General features: G+C 45.7%; 1 protein-coding gene across 4 annotated transcripts in view; it reads left to right on the forward strand.

Annotated features, from left to right (window-relative positions):
* GFOD1 (Gfo/Idh/MocA-like oxidoreductase domain containing 1) overlaps window positions 1–17,142 on the forward strand; it is a 109,183-nt gene that overhangs the window by 64,460 nt on the left and 27,581 nt on the right. The window contains exon 1 of one of the 4 annotated variants that reach the window (XM_082344506.1): window positions 6,484–6,579. The exons of 2 other annotated variants lie outside the window; for them this stretch is intronic. The gene's annotated coding sequence lies outside the window, so the exon portion shown is untranslated. Of the gene's footprint in view, window positions 1–6,483; window positions 6,580–17,142 lie in introns of those variants that run through there. One more of the 4 variants, XM_082344505.1, reaches the window with a different exon arrangement.

The raw sequence follows: 17,142 nt of genomic DNA on the forward strand, positions 1-17,142 counted from the left end.
CTGAGGAATGCATGCTTGTTACTCCTTGTCGTCCTTGCCGACTCCGGCTGGGCTCACGTACCGTGGTGGCAGGAGAGAGTGGAGACCAGTAACAGCTAAACAATCCCTAGCCAGTGGTGACCCACTCCCCACGCTGCCTATCCGCAGGCAGATCCGTGAGACTGAAAGTTCACCTCTGCTCCTTTCTCCTGCTGCCCGAGAGAGCGTGAAAGGGTCAGGGCACTGTGGGCAAATGCTCCACCAAATCTGTGTGGCCAACAACCTTACAAGAGAAAGAGAATGCCAGGTGACAGCAGAACGTAGTCTCAGGGGCAGACCTTCAGGGGGACGTGATGGCCATGGCTAACTTGATGACAGAGCAAGGGGGGCCATCAGCCTGGGTGTACTCAGTGCTCTGGTACAACTTCTTTCCCAGTTCAGATCTCCCCGGGCTTCTTGCGTGTACAGTGGGTGGCACCGCACCGAGCCTGCCTGGAAGACTGTGAACGGTGCTGAGCAAACAGCGTGCCGTGCTTGTTGTCATAGCAACCCGGTCACATCCCTCAGACGCTACACTCTCTGAAGCAGGCAGGAACCCGAGGGCTCCTCAGATGAGGATTTGGTGATGGCCTTGCTCAGAGGAGCCCCCTTCACCCCTTCACTGTTGCAACTTTCATGCTTCAAGGAAGGGAGGCAGAGATGCTCAGAGGGTGCAGAGCCCTGGACTGTGTGAGCCCGGAGGGGAGGCAAGATGCGGGGGGCAGAAAGCGGACCCGTTCTCACTGATTCTGTAGCGAAAGGCTGATTCTCTCACACAAGGGTGAGCACCACTGGGATAAGACTAACACGAAGTGGGGCAGATGTGAAAACTATTTTATAACTGATATCACCAATCAGGTGCGACACTGGCTCTACTTCCACGTGGGTTCACACTGGCTGGATGTCAGTTCTGCTAAAATGATAGTCAACCTGTATGTGTTTTAGTTTGCTGGGGATGCCATAACAAAGTACCATAGACCGGGTGGCTTCAACAACAAAATTTATTTCCTCACGTTCTGGAGGCTAGAAGTCTGAGATCAAGGTGTTAGCAGGGTTGGTTTCTTCTGAGGCCTCTCCCTTGGCTTGTAGACGGCCGCCTTTTCCCTGTGTCTTCACGTGGTCTTCCTTCTATACACATCTGTGTCCTAATTTCTCCTTCTTATAAGGACACCAGTCATACTGGATTAGGGCCCACCCTCGTGACTTCCTTTACCTTAATGACCTCTTGAAAGACCCTCTCTCCAAGTACAGTCACATTCTGAGGTACTGGGGGTAAGGACTTCAGCATATGAATTTCCAGGGGCACAATTTAGCCCCCAACACTTATTAAGGGCTCAGTGGTAGTAAAGGTCCTCATGGCCCTTCCTGTGTCCTGGAACTGTGCTCAGGGCTCTGCGTGGGCCAACTCCTCTAATCCCTGCAGTAGCTCTAAGGTAGCTATGAATATTCCTCCCATTTTACAGATGAGGAAACAGAGGCACAAAGAACTTGAGAAAGCAGCAGAGCCAGAACTGGGCATCCTGGTTCCAAAGCCCATGCGCTGAGCCTCTGTACGCAGCCTCGGAAGCAAAGGCTTAGCCCAGGTCTCTCACCGGAGGCTGTGCTAGTGTCAGGTGAGGAGACGTCTAATCTCAGTTCGTTGAGAGAAGAAAATGCCGATGTGCTCTTTCACCCTCAGGCCTGGTTCCTGTCACAGGCTGGGAGGACAGGCCTTCATCTTGGGGGCCAACCGCTGACCTCTGTGGGGGGGGCAGGATGTCTCCCAGGTGACACTCTGTCCCTGCATCTGAGGAGAACAGGCCCCCCGTTGCAACTGGATAAGAACGGACAGCTGGAGTCTCTCTGGGTCCTCCCCTCGTAGTGGAGGAGGCTGGCCGACAGCCAGAGGTGTGATTCCTTCAGGGCCTGGAGCCACTGGCATTTTCACAGCTGGCGTCTCTGACTTAAGGTGTCCCCTTGCCTGGAACCTTCTTTCTGTTCCTCCTCCTTCCTTCTGGCAGTGCTGGGGGGCAAGGACAATGGCCGACAGGGCTACACGTGAACTTGGCTCTTCGTAGGGCCCTGGCTCTTCCTGAGCTTGAGGCTTTATCATACACCTGGGTACGAGGCCCTGGTTACTTTGAAAGTATTTCCCACTGTCTCCTTGAGGTTAAACTGCTTCGCTGCGTGAATAATGATGTGCCTTCCGCTGCCCAGACAGAGCGTAAGGGGTGGGGTTAGGGGTAGATAAGGTTTTGGTTTTCAGCGTCAGGGTTGCCAGATGTGTCTTTTTCTCCCACCCCCCCGCCTTCCTCCGTCACTCTTTCTCTTCTCTTTTTCATCTTTCATCCAAACTGGTCAGACCTCCGTTGGTCTATCCTGGGAGTCCCCTGATACGAATTCTGAGCTTTCACATTGTTCCCCGCTTTTCTCCTGCCAGCATACTCAGTGACTAACAACCTCCTTTCCACCTTCATTGTGACTGTCAGAATTTACCAGCACTAGGTAGATGCTCCCTTCTGAAGAGGTCAGATAATCTACGCAAATGTAGGGTGAGCCAGCTGCGGTGTTAAAGCCAGGCCCTGGGCTTCCAGAAAACTGAGTCCAGAGCAGGCCACCCTATCTCAACTGATGGCATCTCTCCAGAGGGCCAAGGAAAACAGTTCAAATCTCTTAGGGCTTGGGGTTTTATTTCCCCGTGCTACCTGCCTTTCTGACGTCATTTACCTCAGTTGGCCTTGGACGTTCACCCTGCCTTCAGAATCTCCTGCCAGGCTTGAAATCTGTATCTTTTCAGAAATCCAGCAGATTCTGTTTCATTTCAGTTTCTTTCTTATCTGTCAAGTTCAAATACTGAAAGGATAGTGTGTGGTAAAGTCCCTTTTAAATTATTTCTTACCTATAAATCTACCCATCTTCCTAACCGTACATGTACAGAAAGATATAACTCAATCGCGGTCACCTAACTTAAGGATGGTTGCTTGATGGCTGGTGGGGTTTAGAAGTTACATTTTCCTCTTCAGAGTTTTCTGAGTTAAGTAAAAAAGCAAAAAAAGGAATATGTGTCATTTCTCCAAAAGGCAATAAAGTCACCCCCAAATAAATGAACATTTAAATAAACAAGTGTATCATCCCAACTGAGATGGCCATTGAGCACCGATGGCCAGGAACACAGTGAAAGTAGGGGACCCAAGGCCTGTGTCAGCACCACACTGTCTCCTGCTTATTAAATCTTTTGCTTGCTTGTGGCAGGATTTTATTTCAACCCACTGGCCTACTTTTCTTCAGGTTCTAAGTTGTTCACCTGAGCTCCTTTTCATGGCTGCTTTCTATTTTCTCCCTGCCAGGTCACATGGGGAAGTTCTCACAGGCAACTGTACATTTTTACTGGAGGAAAAAGTACTTTCTCCTCACAATTAACAGTGTTTTTTTTTTTGTTTTTTTTTTTTTTTAAAGTGAAATGTGCCGCTTATCAAACTTCTACTTCAAACCATAGGGAGGAACCAGGGGAAGCTTTGGCCTAGCTGCCTGCTGCCCGAGATAAGGTGCGTGCTGTATTGTGCAGAAAATGTAATTAGGCACAAGAAGACAATCAGCACTGGGTCCTGCCCAAGGAGGAAAGGAAATTAACCTCTGCCTGCCACAGCTGGGGCCCAAGGTCAGGTTCAATTGTGTTCTGACCAGGCAGCTATTTCCTGAGCTGGAGAGCGAATGTGTCAGTTCATAAACATTCTCCACATGGAGACAAACAGTCCCGTGACAGGCTCCGGGCCACTCTCCCTTCTGCAGTGTCGCGTAGGGAAGGGCACGCTTCTCACATACCTTCACCCGATCACGGTTTTCCTGGGAGCAAAGGCAAGTGCTCCCATCCTCTGGGAGCTGACCCAAGAAGAGAGATTCTTTGAACTTCTGCTCTTTGTCTGGGCAATCTCGGGAAGTCGGTTGGAAGGGTGTGAGGAGGGGAGGGGGTCGAGTCGGAGTCACCCTATTTATTTCATCACCAGCTACGTTAAACAAAGGGTTTGTGTCTGCAGTTCTCTCCTGATGAAATTCAGTGACTCAGGAAAAGCCATCTGACTAAATCTGGTTGCAACAGTTTATTCTCTGAGCCCCATTTGATCTTAATTTCCCCCCAAATTAATTTCCCCCCAATTTTCCACTTTCATTTCACTGCATAGAACATCATGGCTACACAGAAGATGTTTATACAAAAACCCAGTCTCTGCTTTGAAGAAGGTTTTGATGCTAAGATAAGCCGTTTGAACTTGGCCATCTTGGACAGTCTTCTTGGCCATTGTAACAGGGTGTTTCGAAAGCACTCCAAAGAGACAAGACAAAGGGCTTTGTTTTCTTTTTTTTTTTAAATTAATTAATTAGTTTATTTTTGGCTGCATTGTGTCTTCATTGCATTCATTGTCTTCATTTGCTGCGCGCGGGCTTTTTGTTTTTACGGCGAGCGGGGGCTACTCTTCGTTGTGGTGCGCGGGCTTCTCATTGCGGTGGCTTCTCTTGTTGTGGAGCAGGGGCTCTAGGCACACAGGCTTCAGTAGTTGTGGCACGTGGGTTCAGTAGTTGTGGTTCACAGGCTCTAGAGTGCAGGCTCAGTAGTTGTGGCTCACGGGCTTCGTTGCTCCGTGGCATGTGGGATCTTCCCGGACCAGGGCTCGAACCCTTGTCCTCTGCATTGACAGGCAGATTCTTAACCACTGCGCCACCAGGGAAGTCCCCAGGGGCTTTGTTTTTAATATCATCCTTTATTCAAGTGTCTGGTCATGGAGTGCTTCTCTGTTCCAGCCTAGAGTAGGCAGCATATAGAGGGAGGTGGAGACAAAAGAAGGTGATGAGAAAGATGAACGTCTGTAGCCCAGGAGCATGTAATCTAGTCACGGATGTAAGATTCTTCATCAGTAAGAGAGGTAGGAAGAACCAGAGGCTGGCTGTCCAGAAGGAGAGCCAAAGAGTGAGTGTATTAGTTCAGGGCTCTCTGGAGAAACAGAACCAATTGGAGATATATCTAGATCTATGTCTATATCTATCTCTCTCTAGCTCACAGTATGGTGTAATTAGACAACGCCTTGTCTGTCTCCCCATTGACCACTGGCAGGATCGCATCTTATACACCACTTTACCTCCAGCGCCTAGCACGGGTCTTAGCAAATTATAGATGTAGCACAGACCCCCGGCTGCCCCTCTCCTCCCCCAAATCAGCTCTCCTCTTCTCTAGTAACAGAACCATTAACTTTCAGCTGAGCCCATGTTTGCCAAGAATAAAGAAAGAGATTTATCATAAGGGAATAGGTCATACAGTGATGGAGGCCGAGAAGCCCCAAGGCTGTGGCCGGTGAGCTGGAAACCCACTGGAGCCAATGGTGTATGCAGTTCCAGAACAAGTCCAAAGGCCAGAGAACCAGGGAAGCCAATGGTAAGTTCTAGTCTGAAAGCCAACAGCCTTGAGACTCAAGAAGAGCTGATGTCTCAGTTTTAGCTCAAAGGCAGGAAAAGACTGATAGCTCAGACAGCTGGGCAGCAGGAGGTCCCTCTTACTCAGCCTTCAGACCGAGGTCTTCAGTTCATCGGATGAGGCCCACCCACATTAGGGAGGGCAATCTGCTTACTCTGTCTACCAGTTCAAATGTTAATCTCATCCAGAAACACCCTTCCAGATACTGCAGAATAAAGTTTGACCTAATGTCTGGGCACCCTGTGGCCCAGTCACATAAAATAACCATCACAGTGGGGTTCTCTGTTATAGGGGTATCATCCTTTCTTTGCTTCAGCAAATAAATCCTAAGCATGTAATTTCAGCTACCATAACCCAGTTCCAAAATAAGTTTCGTTCTCACACAGCAGCCCCTCCAAAAGCAGTCTGACACTCCACACTGTCTAGGCTCCAGGAACCTGTCTTATCACACCACCATCCCTGGGTGTTGTCCTTGACTGCATGGCCCAAGATGACCTCACCCTGGTCGGTATTCACACAGGAAGAAGGGAGATGGAGAACTGCACCATGGGAACTTTATATTATATATATTATATATATAAAATCACTTCTACTCATATCCTATTAGCTAGAACTTAGTCACATGGCCACACTTAACTGCAAGGGAGACTGGGAAATGTAGTTTTTATTCTTAGCAACTGTGGGTCCAGCTAAAAATGAATGGTTCTGTTACTAGAATCTTTGGGGAGAGGGGAGGGACGGCCAGAGCTCTGAGCTACACCTGTGCTTTGCCGAGACCCATGCTCGGCGTTGAAGATAGAGGGGTGTGTAAGATGCTGTCCTGCCAACGGTCAGTGGGGAGACAGACCATGTTACCACAGGGGTAAACACAGGCAGCCCAGCTAGAACAGGACTGTCAAAGATGGCTTCCCAGTGAGCTGCCATAAATCATTTTAAAGGGCAACTGTGTTAGGTCCAGTGGGTTGAGAGTCCATTTGCTTAAACCCCAATTTCAGCTGAACTTGTATTTTTCCCTTCTTTGGCAGTCAGAAGTCTGAATTCAGAAGTTGAGGTTCAGATCTTGGTACTTCATGTCAAATAAAGAGATCCAAAATATCCCGGGAAGCATGAATTAAAAGCAAGTAGGATTCCTTTGCTTTTCTCTCGCTCTCCTTTCTGCCTTCCCCAACACCCCGCATTTGTTTAGTCTAGGATTAGGGAGTTCTGCAGCCCCAGCAGGAACACAGGCATCCTTTCTGTGCATGTGAGGCTCCTGCCAGCTTTGCGCAAGATGCCCTTTCAAGGGTTTCAGGCTGGGGGCCGGGGGAGGAGTGGTGGGAGCGAGAGCTCTTAAGAAATGAGGTAAACAAACAGCAAGCGGGCGTTCTGTCTCCCATTAGCTGGAGAGGCATTTTATTTCCACTAGAAATGGGAGCAGATGTGAAAGCAATTAGTGTTAGTGGGTTTACAGTGATGTCCCTGGAGCCAACAAAATCCTGAGGCCAGGTGTCTGTACTTTCCTGGTTTCTTGTTCAGAGAACATTTGTGAGTTATTTCCACCCCTGCCCATCCCACCTCCTGCCAAAAACACCTAAAATATCACAGTTGGGAGAACATAATATTCCTTGAAGAGCAGAGGCAGAACGCCTGTTCTTTGGAGATAGAGAAGCTGCCTCAGAAGCTGGGGAGGGGAGGTCAGGAGTAGCTGGAAAATCCTCACCCCAGGACCCTTCGGGCCACCGCTGAGTGGGGGCCTGAGCTCAAAGCAGATTTAAATATTAGGAGTGGTGCTCTCTCAACCCCACCTACTCTTCTTTGCTTTTTCTTCAACCCTGTCCTATCCCACCCCCAATATGCCTGGAGTAGGGAGGATGGAAGTAGAAACCACAGCAGAAAAGGAAGCCCTGAGTATCCTCTCCTCCCACTCCTGCACTGGAATCACATGATCTCCGTTTCACTCCATCTCGAACTTCAGCATGACCATTGTCACCACCGTGACCGCCAAAGCCCCAGAATCTGCCACTTAAATAGTTTCTAATGTCAATGTTCTTTTCCTGTAGACCCCCACCTCTTCCTCTAAGGTCTTACAGCGCATGGTTTGTCATTGGTTTCCTATATCTGCGCCGTCCAGTTCGAAAGCTGCTGGCCAACCGTGGCTATTGAGCACTTGAAATGTAGCCGCTCCAAATTGAGATGTACTCTAAATGTAAAATACACACCGGATTTCAAGCACTTAGTTTGAAAGAAGAATATAAAATATGTTTTTTTGACTTTTTTCATGTGACTATTAGAAAATTTAAAATTATGCAAGTGACTTGCATTTGTAGCTTGCGTGATACTTCTGTTGGGACAGTGCTGGTCTATGTTACCTTTTAAAATATTTTAGCGCCATATTTTTTAAGTTATTGAAAATATTAAAAAGAACCTTAAAACCTTCCAAAATTTTAAGTCTTTTTTAAGAAAAAAAAAAAAAAAAAGAAGAGGCTCTCCAAACATTTGTAAGAAGAAAGTTGGATAGCCAACAAAGATTTCACAGCATTTGAGATAGAGGGTAGAAACAGTCATCTTCAGGAACCAGACTATGATGTAAACAAGTGAGATATGCCTGAGGTTATACAATAAGGAATGGTTGGGCTTGTGGTTCAGTGGAAGGAGGTGCCCCATGTAAAGGCATCCAAATTCAAAAATTTTAAATGCTGGTTCCTCCATAAGCAATGTCTTCAGGTGGAATTTGATCCAGAGGACTCCAGCATGCTACTCTTGGGACCTTTGAAACAAACTGTTTTACACTACAGATCCCATGAAAATTACCCATTGTAGAGAATTCACACCAAGCTTTGTAAATTGGAATTGCTTTTTTAAATCTGGAAATGGCATTTTACATTTTGCACCCAAGTCCATACATAGGCTTCACTCTGTAGCTTACATGTTCTTTTACTAAGAACATGGCTAACAATGAACTCACATAGACTGAGTTCATGTTCTGGGAGATGCCAGTGTTGCCTCATATAGTTCTTGTAACAGCCTCATGAGGCTGATTGTATCTTCATTTTCGCTGAAACTAAGCGAAATTAAGCCGCCCACTTGGCCATAACAAGGAAGTGGCAGACTGAGGTTCAAGTCCATGGAGTTTGGATGCCACGGTCGTAACCTACTAACACAAGGTCTCAAAGTTTTACTCCTATGTTTTCTTCTAAAAGTTTTATAATTTTAGCTTTTACACTTAGGGCTTTGATTCATTTTGAGTTAATTTTTGCATATGGCATGAAGTAAAGGTCCAACTTCATTCTTTTGCATATGGATATCCAGTTTCAGACATCACTTGTTGAAAAGACTATTCTTTCCCCATTGAATGGTCTTGGCACCATTGTTGAAAACCAATTAGCCATAAGTGTGAGGGTTTATTTCTGAATTCTCAATTCTAAATATTTCACTGATCTATTTGTCTATCCTCATGGCAGTACCACACCATCTTTTTTTTTTTTTTTTTTAAAAGAAATTCATGTTCTTTTATTTATTTATTTATTTATGACTGTGTTGAGTCTTCGTTTTTTTTGTGTGTGAGGGCTTTCTCTAGTTGCGGCAAGTGGGGACCACTCTTCATCGCGGTGCACGGGCCTCTCACCATCGCGGCCTCTCTTGTTGCGGAGCACAGGCTCCAGACGCACAGGCTCAGTAATTGTGGCTCACGGGCCCAGTTGCTCCGTGGCATGTGGGATCTTCCCAGACCAGGGCTCGAACCCGTGTCCCCTGCATTGGCAGGCAGATTCTCAACCACTGCGCCACCAGGGAAGCCCCTACCACACCATCTTGATTACTGTAGCCTTAAGTTTGAAATCATGAGGTGTTCGTCTTCTAACTTTGTTTTCTTTCAAGATTGTTTTTGCTATTCTGGGTGCATTTCCATATGAATTTTAGGATCAGCTTATCAATTTGTAAAAAAAAAGAAAAAGGGGGTGGGCAGCTGGAATTTTGATAGAAATTGTGTTGAATCTGTAGATCAACAGATTGGGTAGTATCACATCTTAACAATATTAGATCTTCTGATCCATGAACATAGGATATCTTTCCAATTATGTAAGTCTTCTCTAATTTCTTTCAGCAATTTTTTTGAGTTTTCAGAGTACAAGTTTTGCATTTTTTAAATATATTTCTAAGTATCGGGTTGGCCAAAAAGTCCGTTCAGGTTTTCCCATAAGCTCTTACGAAAAACCTGAACGACTTTCTGGCCAACCCAATATTTTATCCTTTTTGATGCTGTTATTAATGGACTTGTTTTCCTAATTTAATTTTTAGATCATTCATTTTTCTGCAAAACTTTAAATATTTAAATACCATCCAAAATACTGATATGACATTCCACATGTTGTAAATACCTAAATTAGCATGTGTTAGTTCCCTTCATTTCTCCCTTCCTTCCTCCCTCCCTCCCTCTCTTTCCAATTAGCCACCAGGCCACTATTGGACCCATAACAATTAACAAGAATTCCTTGCTCTCATTCACTACACGACCCAGATTCACATCTCTTTGATTGTCTCTAGAGTGTCTTCTCATGGTTGGCCTTCTCAAATCAGGATCCAAACAAGCCCTCCCCTTAAACCTGGCAGTGATTATCTTTCAAGTCCCCTTCATTTTCTAATGGCTCCTCTTTTCTCTTTTTCGTGCACTGAGGATTTCAATTTATATAATTCAGGCACAGTGAGTCTCTGACCTCATACAAAGCTAACATCTACAGTCAGATAATCCTCATTAACTGGAATCTGAATCCTCCTGCTTCATTTCAGATAAAAAAACTTGAAACATAGAATTATTTCCTCTGGCAGTAGGTCCATTGGTCTACACAGTGTATGACGCTGTTGTTAACTCTCCAAGCACCTGCGGAGGAGAAATAATCTCTGCGGAAGATACTGGACACAACACCATTGTTTCCTATCCCCACCCCCCATACTTGAGCAACAAAGACTAATTGTTCTCAGGAGTGACAAAGAAGGCTCTCACTCTTCTCAGTTTATTTAATAGGGTGGAGAGCTAGATTCTCCCAGCCCTGCGGAAGAGTTTCTCACTCAGGGCCCCTTGTGTTCCCATTTCTCATCCCTGGCTTCCAGTCATCAGATGTGGTTTTCTCTCTGTTCTTCCAAGATTCTTCCCTCTTCTCATCATTTAAAATGTTTATCTGGAAGCGAGACACAAGTCTGCAATTAGGGTCAAAGCCGGGCTTACAAGTGGAAAAACCCCTTAAGAGTTTTTACATGGCGTGTGCCTAAAAAAAAATCCCACTTGTGTGTTTTTTCCATTGGCAGCAATTCATTCTGACAAAGTGTGCTCTTTTAATCACTATATGCTTGTGGATTACTCTTAACTCATATTGTTCTTGCAGGGGAGGCATTAAAAATATTTCCCCTCCAGGGTGCCCAGGCACCAGCCCATCAGCCCGGAAGCCACCTTACAACTGGAATAGGGTCTTGTCTGTGTAGCTGCCAACCTTCAAGTTGCTGGACCCTGGGGAGGTGGGAAGGCGTCCTGGATGATGGGGAGATGCTTAGAAATCTCAGGGCAGAGGCTATTGACCAACTGATAGATACATGTTTTAATTTTTTTCCACCTCTAATTGGTTGTGTACTGGCTAAATCTTGGCCCCAGCGTTGTGCACGTTTCTGTGTAATAAATAGCCTGTGCTGTGTCCATTCTAGAGCTTCCGCCTTCCATCAAATCTTTACTCTCTCCCCAATATATCAGAAGACCAGGGGTCTCTCCTTTTAAAAATAAAAATCAGCATTCTCATGGTTTCATAGATAATAATCCCTTTAGGGTGAAACTCAGCTTCTTAGTGATTACGTGATTTACTGTGGAGGATTTTAGGAGAAAGAGAAACAATGCATTGGCCTCCTCGAAAGGGAACATGCCATCGAAGACATCAGACACCTCTCTCTCTCTTTCTCTTTCTCTCTCTCTCTCTTTCTCTTTGTCCCTTTCTGTTTCTCTCTCTCTTTACTTCATGGAGGTATACTTTATATACAATAAAATGCATTCGTTTTACGTGTATAGTTTGATGAGTTTTAATAAATGTATATACCTATGTAACACCACCCCAGTCTCATGATGTAGAATATTTCCATCATTCCAGAAAGTTTCCTGAGTTTACCTTGGGGTCCATACTCTACCCTCCCAGCCTCAGCCCGGTACCCACTGCTGTGCTTTCTGTCATGATAGCTTACTTTGCCTATTGAACAAATCTCATAGAAATAGAGTCATAGAGTATGGGCCTTTTCCCATCTGGCTTCTTGCACTCAGTGTAGCACGTCTCAGATTTCTCCACATTGCTGCATGTCTCAGCAGCTCATTTGTTTTTCTTGCTGAGTAGATTCCATTTTATGGATGTACCACAATTCCTTTATCCATTCAGCTGCTAATGGACATTTGGGTTGTTTCCAGTTTGGGGCTTTCATAAATAAAACTGCTATGAACGTTCATGTTCAGGTTTTTTATGTTGACAAATGTTTTTATTTCTCTTCAGTACATTTCTAGGAATGGAGTTGCTGGGCTTTAGGGTCGATACATGTGTTGTTATTTTTAATATATATTTTTAAAATTTATTTTATTTATATTTATTATTTTTGGCTGCATTAAGTCTTCATTGCTGCACGCGGGCTTTCTCTAGCTGCAGTGAGCGGGAGCCACTCTTTGTTGTGGTGTGCAGGCTTCTCATTGTGGCGGCTTCTCCTATTGCAGAGCGTGGGCTCAGTAGTTGTGGCACGCAGCCTCAGTAGCTGTGGCGCATGGGCTTAGTTGCTCCGCGGCATGTGGGATCCTCCTGGACCAGGGCTCGAACCTGTGTACCGTGCACTGGCAGGTGGATTCTTAACCACTGTGCCACCAGGGAAGCCCTCGCTATATGTTTTACATTCTTAAAAATCTGCCTGTTTTCCAAAGTGCCTGTATAGCCCTTTTCTTTTAAATGCCCAACATTATTATTAACTAGCTCGTGTTTTGTGCTAGAAGAAATAAAGAGAATGAGCAGAGTCAACTGGTGTCCGTAGCATTTTTGTCAATAGAGAGGCTTTTTAAAAAGACCCTGAGCCCCTGAATGGCCCTCGGTGGTTCCTGTTCTGGGGTCCTGCTCTGAACCCTGGCTGGCCTGAACCCTGGCTGGCAGGAAAGAGAGAAGGTGCCATTGATTGAGAAGCGCAGGAAGGCTAAGTTTTATATATACATAGATAGATAGATATATGTGTGTGTGTGTATATATGTATATGTATATATGTGTATATATATACACATACATACACACATAACATTATATAATATATAATAGTATATAACATATATTACATATACTGTATATTATATATAATACATAATATATAACATGTGTTATATATACTGTATATGCTATATGGTGTTATATAACATCATATATGTTATATATATAATATGTATAATAAATATTATATCACATAATTTATCACAGTACAGTAACTAACGTGATACAGCTAGTGGCTAGCTGTGCCAGGAGTCAAACACAGCTATGAAGGCTCCAGTGTTGGCACTTTTCCCTAAACCCGGCTTCTCAGGCTTTCTTCTGAGATATTTGTTAAGAAAAGGGAGTACAGACTTAAGGAGACAGAGTATCTGGGGACATGGCCTATAGTCGGAAATTTCTTCTTCTGAAACTTAATGCAGAATTTGTATTTGGTTCCACATGTGTCTGTGTTTATTTTAATATAAAATATATTTAATGTAAAAATGTTCACCCCTTGGGACTTCCCTGGTGGCGCAGCGGTTAGGAGTCCAGCTGCCAATGCAGGGGATGCGGGTTTGAGCCCTGGTCCGGGAAGATCCCACATGCCGTGGAGCAACTAAGCCCGTGCGCCACAACTACTGAGCCTGTGCTCTAGAGCCTGCGAGCCACAACTGCTGAGCCCGTGCTCCACAACTACTGAAGCCCACATGCCTAGAGCCCCTGCTCTGCAACAAGAGAAGCCACCGCAATGAGAAGCCCACGCACCGCAAAGAAGAGTAGCTCCCACTCACTGCAAATAGGGAAAGCCCGTGCACAGCAACGAAGACCCAACACATCCAACATCCAAAAATAAAATAAATAAATAAATTTTAAAAAGATTCCCTGTATTAAAAAAAAAATGTTCACCACCGCCCCCCCCCCCCACCAATGGTCAAGTCAAAACACTCCAGGGAGATGCACGTGGGCCGGTGAGTCCTGACACGCCCACTGCAGGACACCACCGTCTTCTCACGACTGCTAGGGCTGAATTGCTATCTGGCCAAGTATATTTCCTGTTCCCCACCTGCTCTCCTGTTTTGCGTTGGCTTCTGACGTGGCGGATGGAGGCGAACGTTTGTTTGCCCTGCCAGGTGCTGTCGGGGCCCTCGGTCTCTCCCGTGGTCCTCCTCTGGGTTTTATGATATGTTCTGTCTCCCATCCTTCTGGTTATGGCCGGGGCTGCCCCCGAGATGAGGGAGGGCCTGGGAAGTGAGGAAGTGAAAGCAGGTAGTGACAGTGCAGATGAATTTCTCACAGCAGGCTGGCTGTCCTCCGATGCAGAGCAGAGGAACCTGAAGCCAGACACCCCTTTCCCCTTTGAGGCCAGCTTCCGCGGGGCTCCACGGCCCCCAGTCACTGCTGGGTTCTCCCCTGAGGAATCCTCCCCGGTCACTGCTGCGAGCTCGCGAAGTGACGGTCATGGGTGCCCTTGTCCTTCCCTGAGCACTTTCCTCACCAGGCCTCTCTGTGCTCTGAAGGTTGGGTCTTCCAGTGGATCACTGCATACCTGTGATCACTGCCACTCCAGAACTTTTTCCCTCCTTCTGGGAGGTAAATATCCCTCCTTCTGACATGAAACATCTGGTGTATGAGTTTCCTATGGCTGCTGTAATAAATGATGACAGTCCTAGTGGCTTAAAATAATACAGAGTTATTCTCAGAGGTGAGAAATCTGAATTCAAGGTGCTGGCAGGGTTGCGTTCCTTCTAGAAGCTTCAGGGGAGAATCCATTTCCTTATGTTTTCCGGCTTCTAGAAGCTGCCTTGGCTGTGTTTCTTGATGATGACGTTCTCACATCACTCCAACCTCTTGCTTTTGTGACACGTCCCCTACCACCCATTCTGATCTCTTTCCTCCTTCTAATAAGGACCCTGTGATTACATCAGGCCCACCTGGATAATCCAAGCTAATCTCCCACCTCTAGATCCTTAACTTCGTCATATCTGCCAAGTCCCTTTTGCCATCATATAAGAGAACGTTCACAGATTCTGGGGATTGGGATGTTGACCTTCAACCTGCCACCACAGGGGACATGGAATCTTTAGCATGCACTCTTGGGAAAGGCCACCTGTCCTGTAGGGGACAGTGCTGCTGGTACAGCTAGCAGACACTCAGTGTGGCACTCACGTTGAGAGGCGCATTTGAAAGAGGGTGGCCACTCAGACCAGAGTTCAAATTCTGACCCTCTTGTTGGTGTAGTGAAGTTGTGACCTCTGGCAGCTGAAATATACTACCTCCGAGGCTCCGTTTCCTCATCTGTAAAATGCAGGCAATAACCTAACTTTGCAGGAAAGATCAAAGATAAAGCATCTAGCACTGCGGCTGCAAAGAGTAGACATCATCAATAAATGATGCCTATAATTATTTGGAGAATGTCTAGTGAACTACCTAGAAGTGGGACTGATACAGTTCCCCAGCTTAGTTTGCATGTCGGGTGGTTTCATAGATACGTCTGTGGTTGTGAAAAACCTCATAAACATACAAATGCTGTTCCCCAGGCTCCCAAATTCTAAATCCTCTTCTGCAAGTTTGTGAAAAGGGCAGGCAATGGTGACCTCCTAGGATTACCTTCCTGCGTTCCCCTCCGCCTGCCCTTCTCACCCCAGGCTCAGTGACCGGCACGTTTAGTCCCAGGATCAGATCTCTTTGGAATGAATGAACCCCAAGCTGGGCCTGGAATTGTCCCAGCCCCCCAGACCAGGTATGACACAAGCCAGAGTGGGCCCTCCCTAAGGGAAGGCCCCCAGCTTCCCCTGCTCATGGCTGAGGACTCACTCAGGTGGGAGTGATGCTGGCTGGTATTTATGCCCAAGAAGTTTCTTTTTAGTGGGGAGCAAAGACCAGGGAGCTCAGGAAGGCTGTCCCAGTGACAGTGGCTTCTGGGCCCTTTCTTGCTCACTTATGAGTGAGGGCTGGCCGCTGGGCACTTTCCATAAGTTATCTTTATTTGCTCCTCAGGATATTACTGCCTGCATTTTGCTGATGAGGAGGCTAAACCCCTGGGAGGCTACCGCTCTTATCTGAGTTCGCACAGCGACTGGAGGGCAGGCCTGGCTTCTGCCCAACTTCTAAGCCGGCCAGCCCATGACACCGCAATCTCTGAATTTCTGGATAACTCACGAATCTCTTGTATTACAGGAAAGGAAAAACAAGATTCCCCTTTCAGAGGCCAGCCATGACATGAGAGTTCTTTCGAGTGATTTATAGGCTCGTTATCGTGTACCCAGTGCCTCTTGGTAGAGGGCCCTGTCCAAGGCCCAGCTGTCACACTGCTGGATGTGCCCATGACCCTCCCTCCTGAAGCTTAGGCCCCTACCTCCATCCAAAGGACGTTGTAAGGTGTTTTTTTTTTCCTTTTCAAACAAAAATTGTAATTTTGTCTATTCATTTTAAAATTTATAATGCACTCAGTGGATTTAAAATTCAAAGAGAACAAAAGCAGACATGCTGAAAAGCCCCCCTCCCATTTCTTGCTCTGAGCCACCCATTTCCTACCCAGAGGCACCCAGCGTTACTGGTTATCAATGTTCCCTTCCAGAGATATTTTACATAAATACAAGCAAATATACATTTATTCTTTGCTTTCTATACAGATGGTAATATAGCAGGCACGTTTTTCTGCCCCTTGCCCTTTTTGTATAACTTTCCATATCATATATGAAGAGCTTTCTCATTTTTATGTGAAATACAAAATTTACATAGAATCATGAAAAAGATCATGTTTAATGATAAAGTAAATCTTTTAAAAACAGTTTATATACTTATCAGTTAGCTAGCTAGCAAAATACCTATACATTATTCCTTTAAGAAACTGTCCAAGGAAAATAATGTACTATCTTGTAGAGTCTAAATTAATTGAATAAGTAATGATGCCTACACACACAAAAAAAGTTGTTTTGAATCAATTTTTAAAAAAATTTTGAAACTCAAGCAGCACGAGTTGGCATTATTAAAAAGAAATGCTTCAGTAAGTTTTGGTGTCACCAGATTCCAGAGAAACGAGAGAGGGTTGTGTTTTGGGGGAACCCCATTGCTCCACCTGGATGGAGAGCCTTGATGCCAGTGTGTTCCTTCAGGGCTGCATTGGACTGGTCCATGGGGGCCTTTCTGCAAAGATGGTGAGCCAGGGAGTATGGCCACAGAAAGCCCGTGTCACTTCTTTTCTTCCCTGGAAAGCTCCCTGACTTCATTGCTCCTATCTATCCACCTCATCTACTTACCCTGTCTCCCCCAATATGAAATGAGTCAATTATCTGAGCGGACCCAGGGGCAAAACACACTGACCAGAAGCAATTTTGTTTTTTAATTGAAGTGTAATTGATTTACAATGTTGTGTTAGTTTCACGTGTACAGCACAGTGATTCGGTTATACACACACACACACACACACACATATACATACATATATCCTTTTTCATATTCTTT

This window comes from Balaenoptera borealis (genome assembly GCF_965194805.1).
Source record: "Balaenoptera borealis genome assembly, chromosome: 12".
NCBI lineage: Eukaryota > Metazoa > Chordata > Mammalia > Artiodactyla > Balaenopteridae > Balaenoptera > Balaenoptera borealis.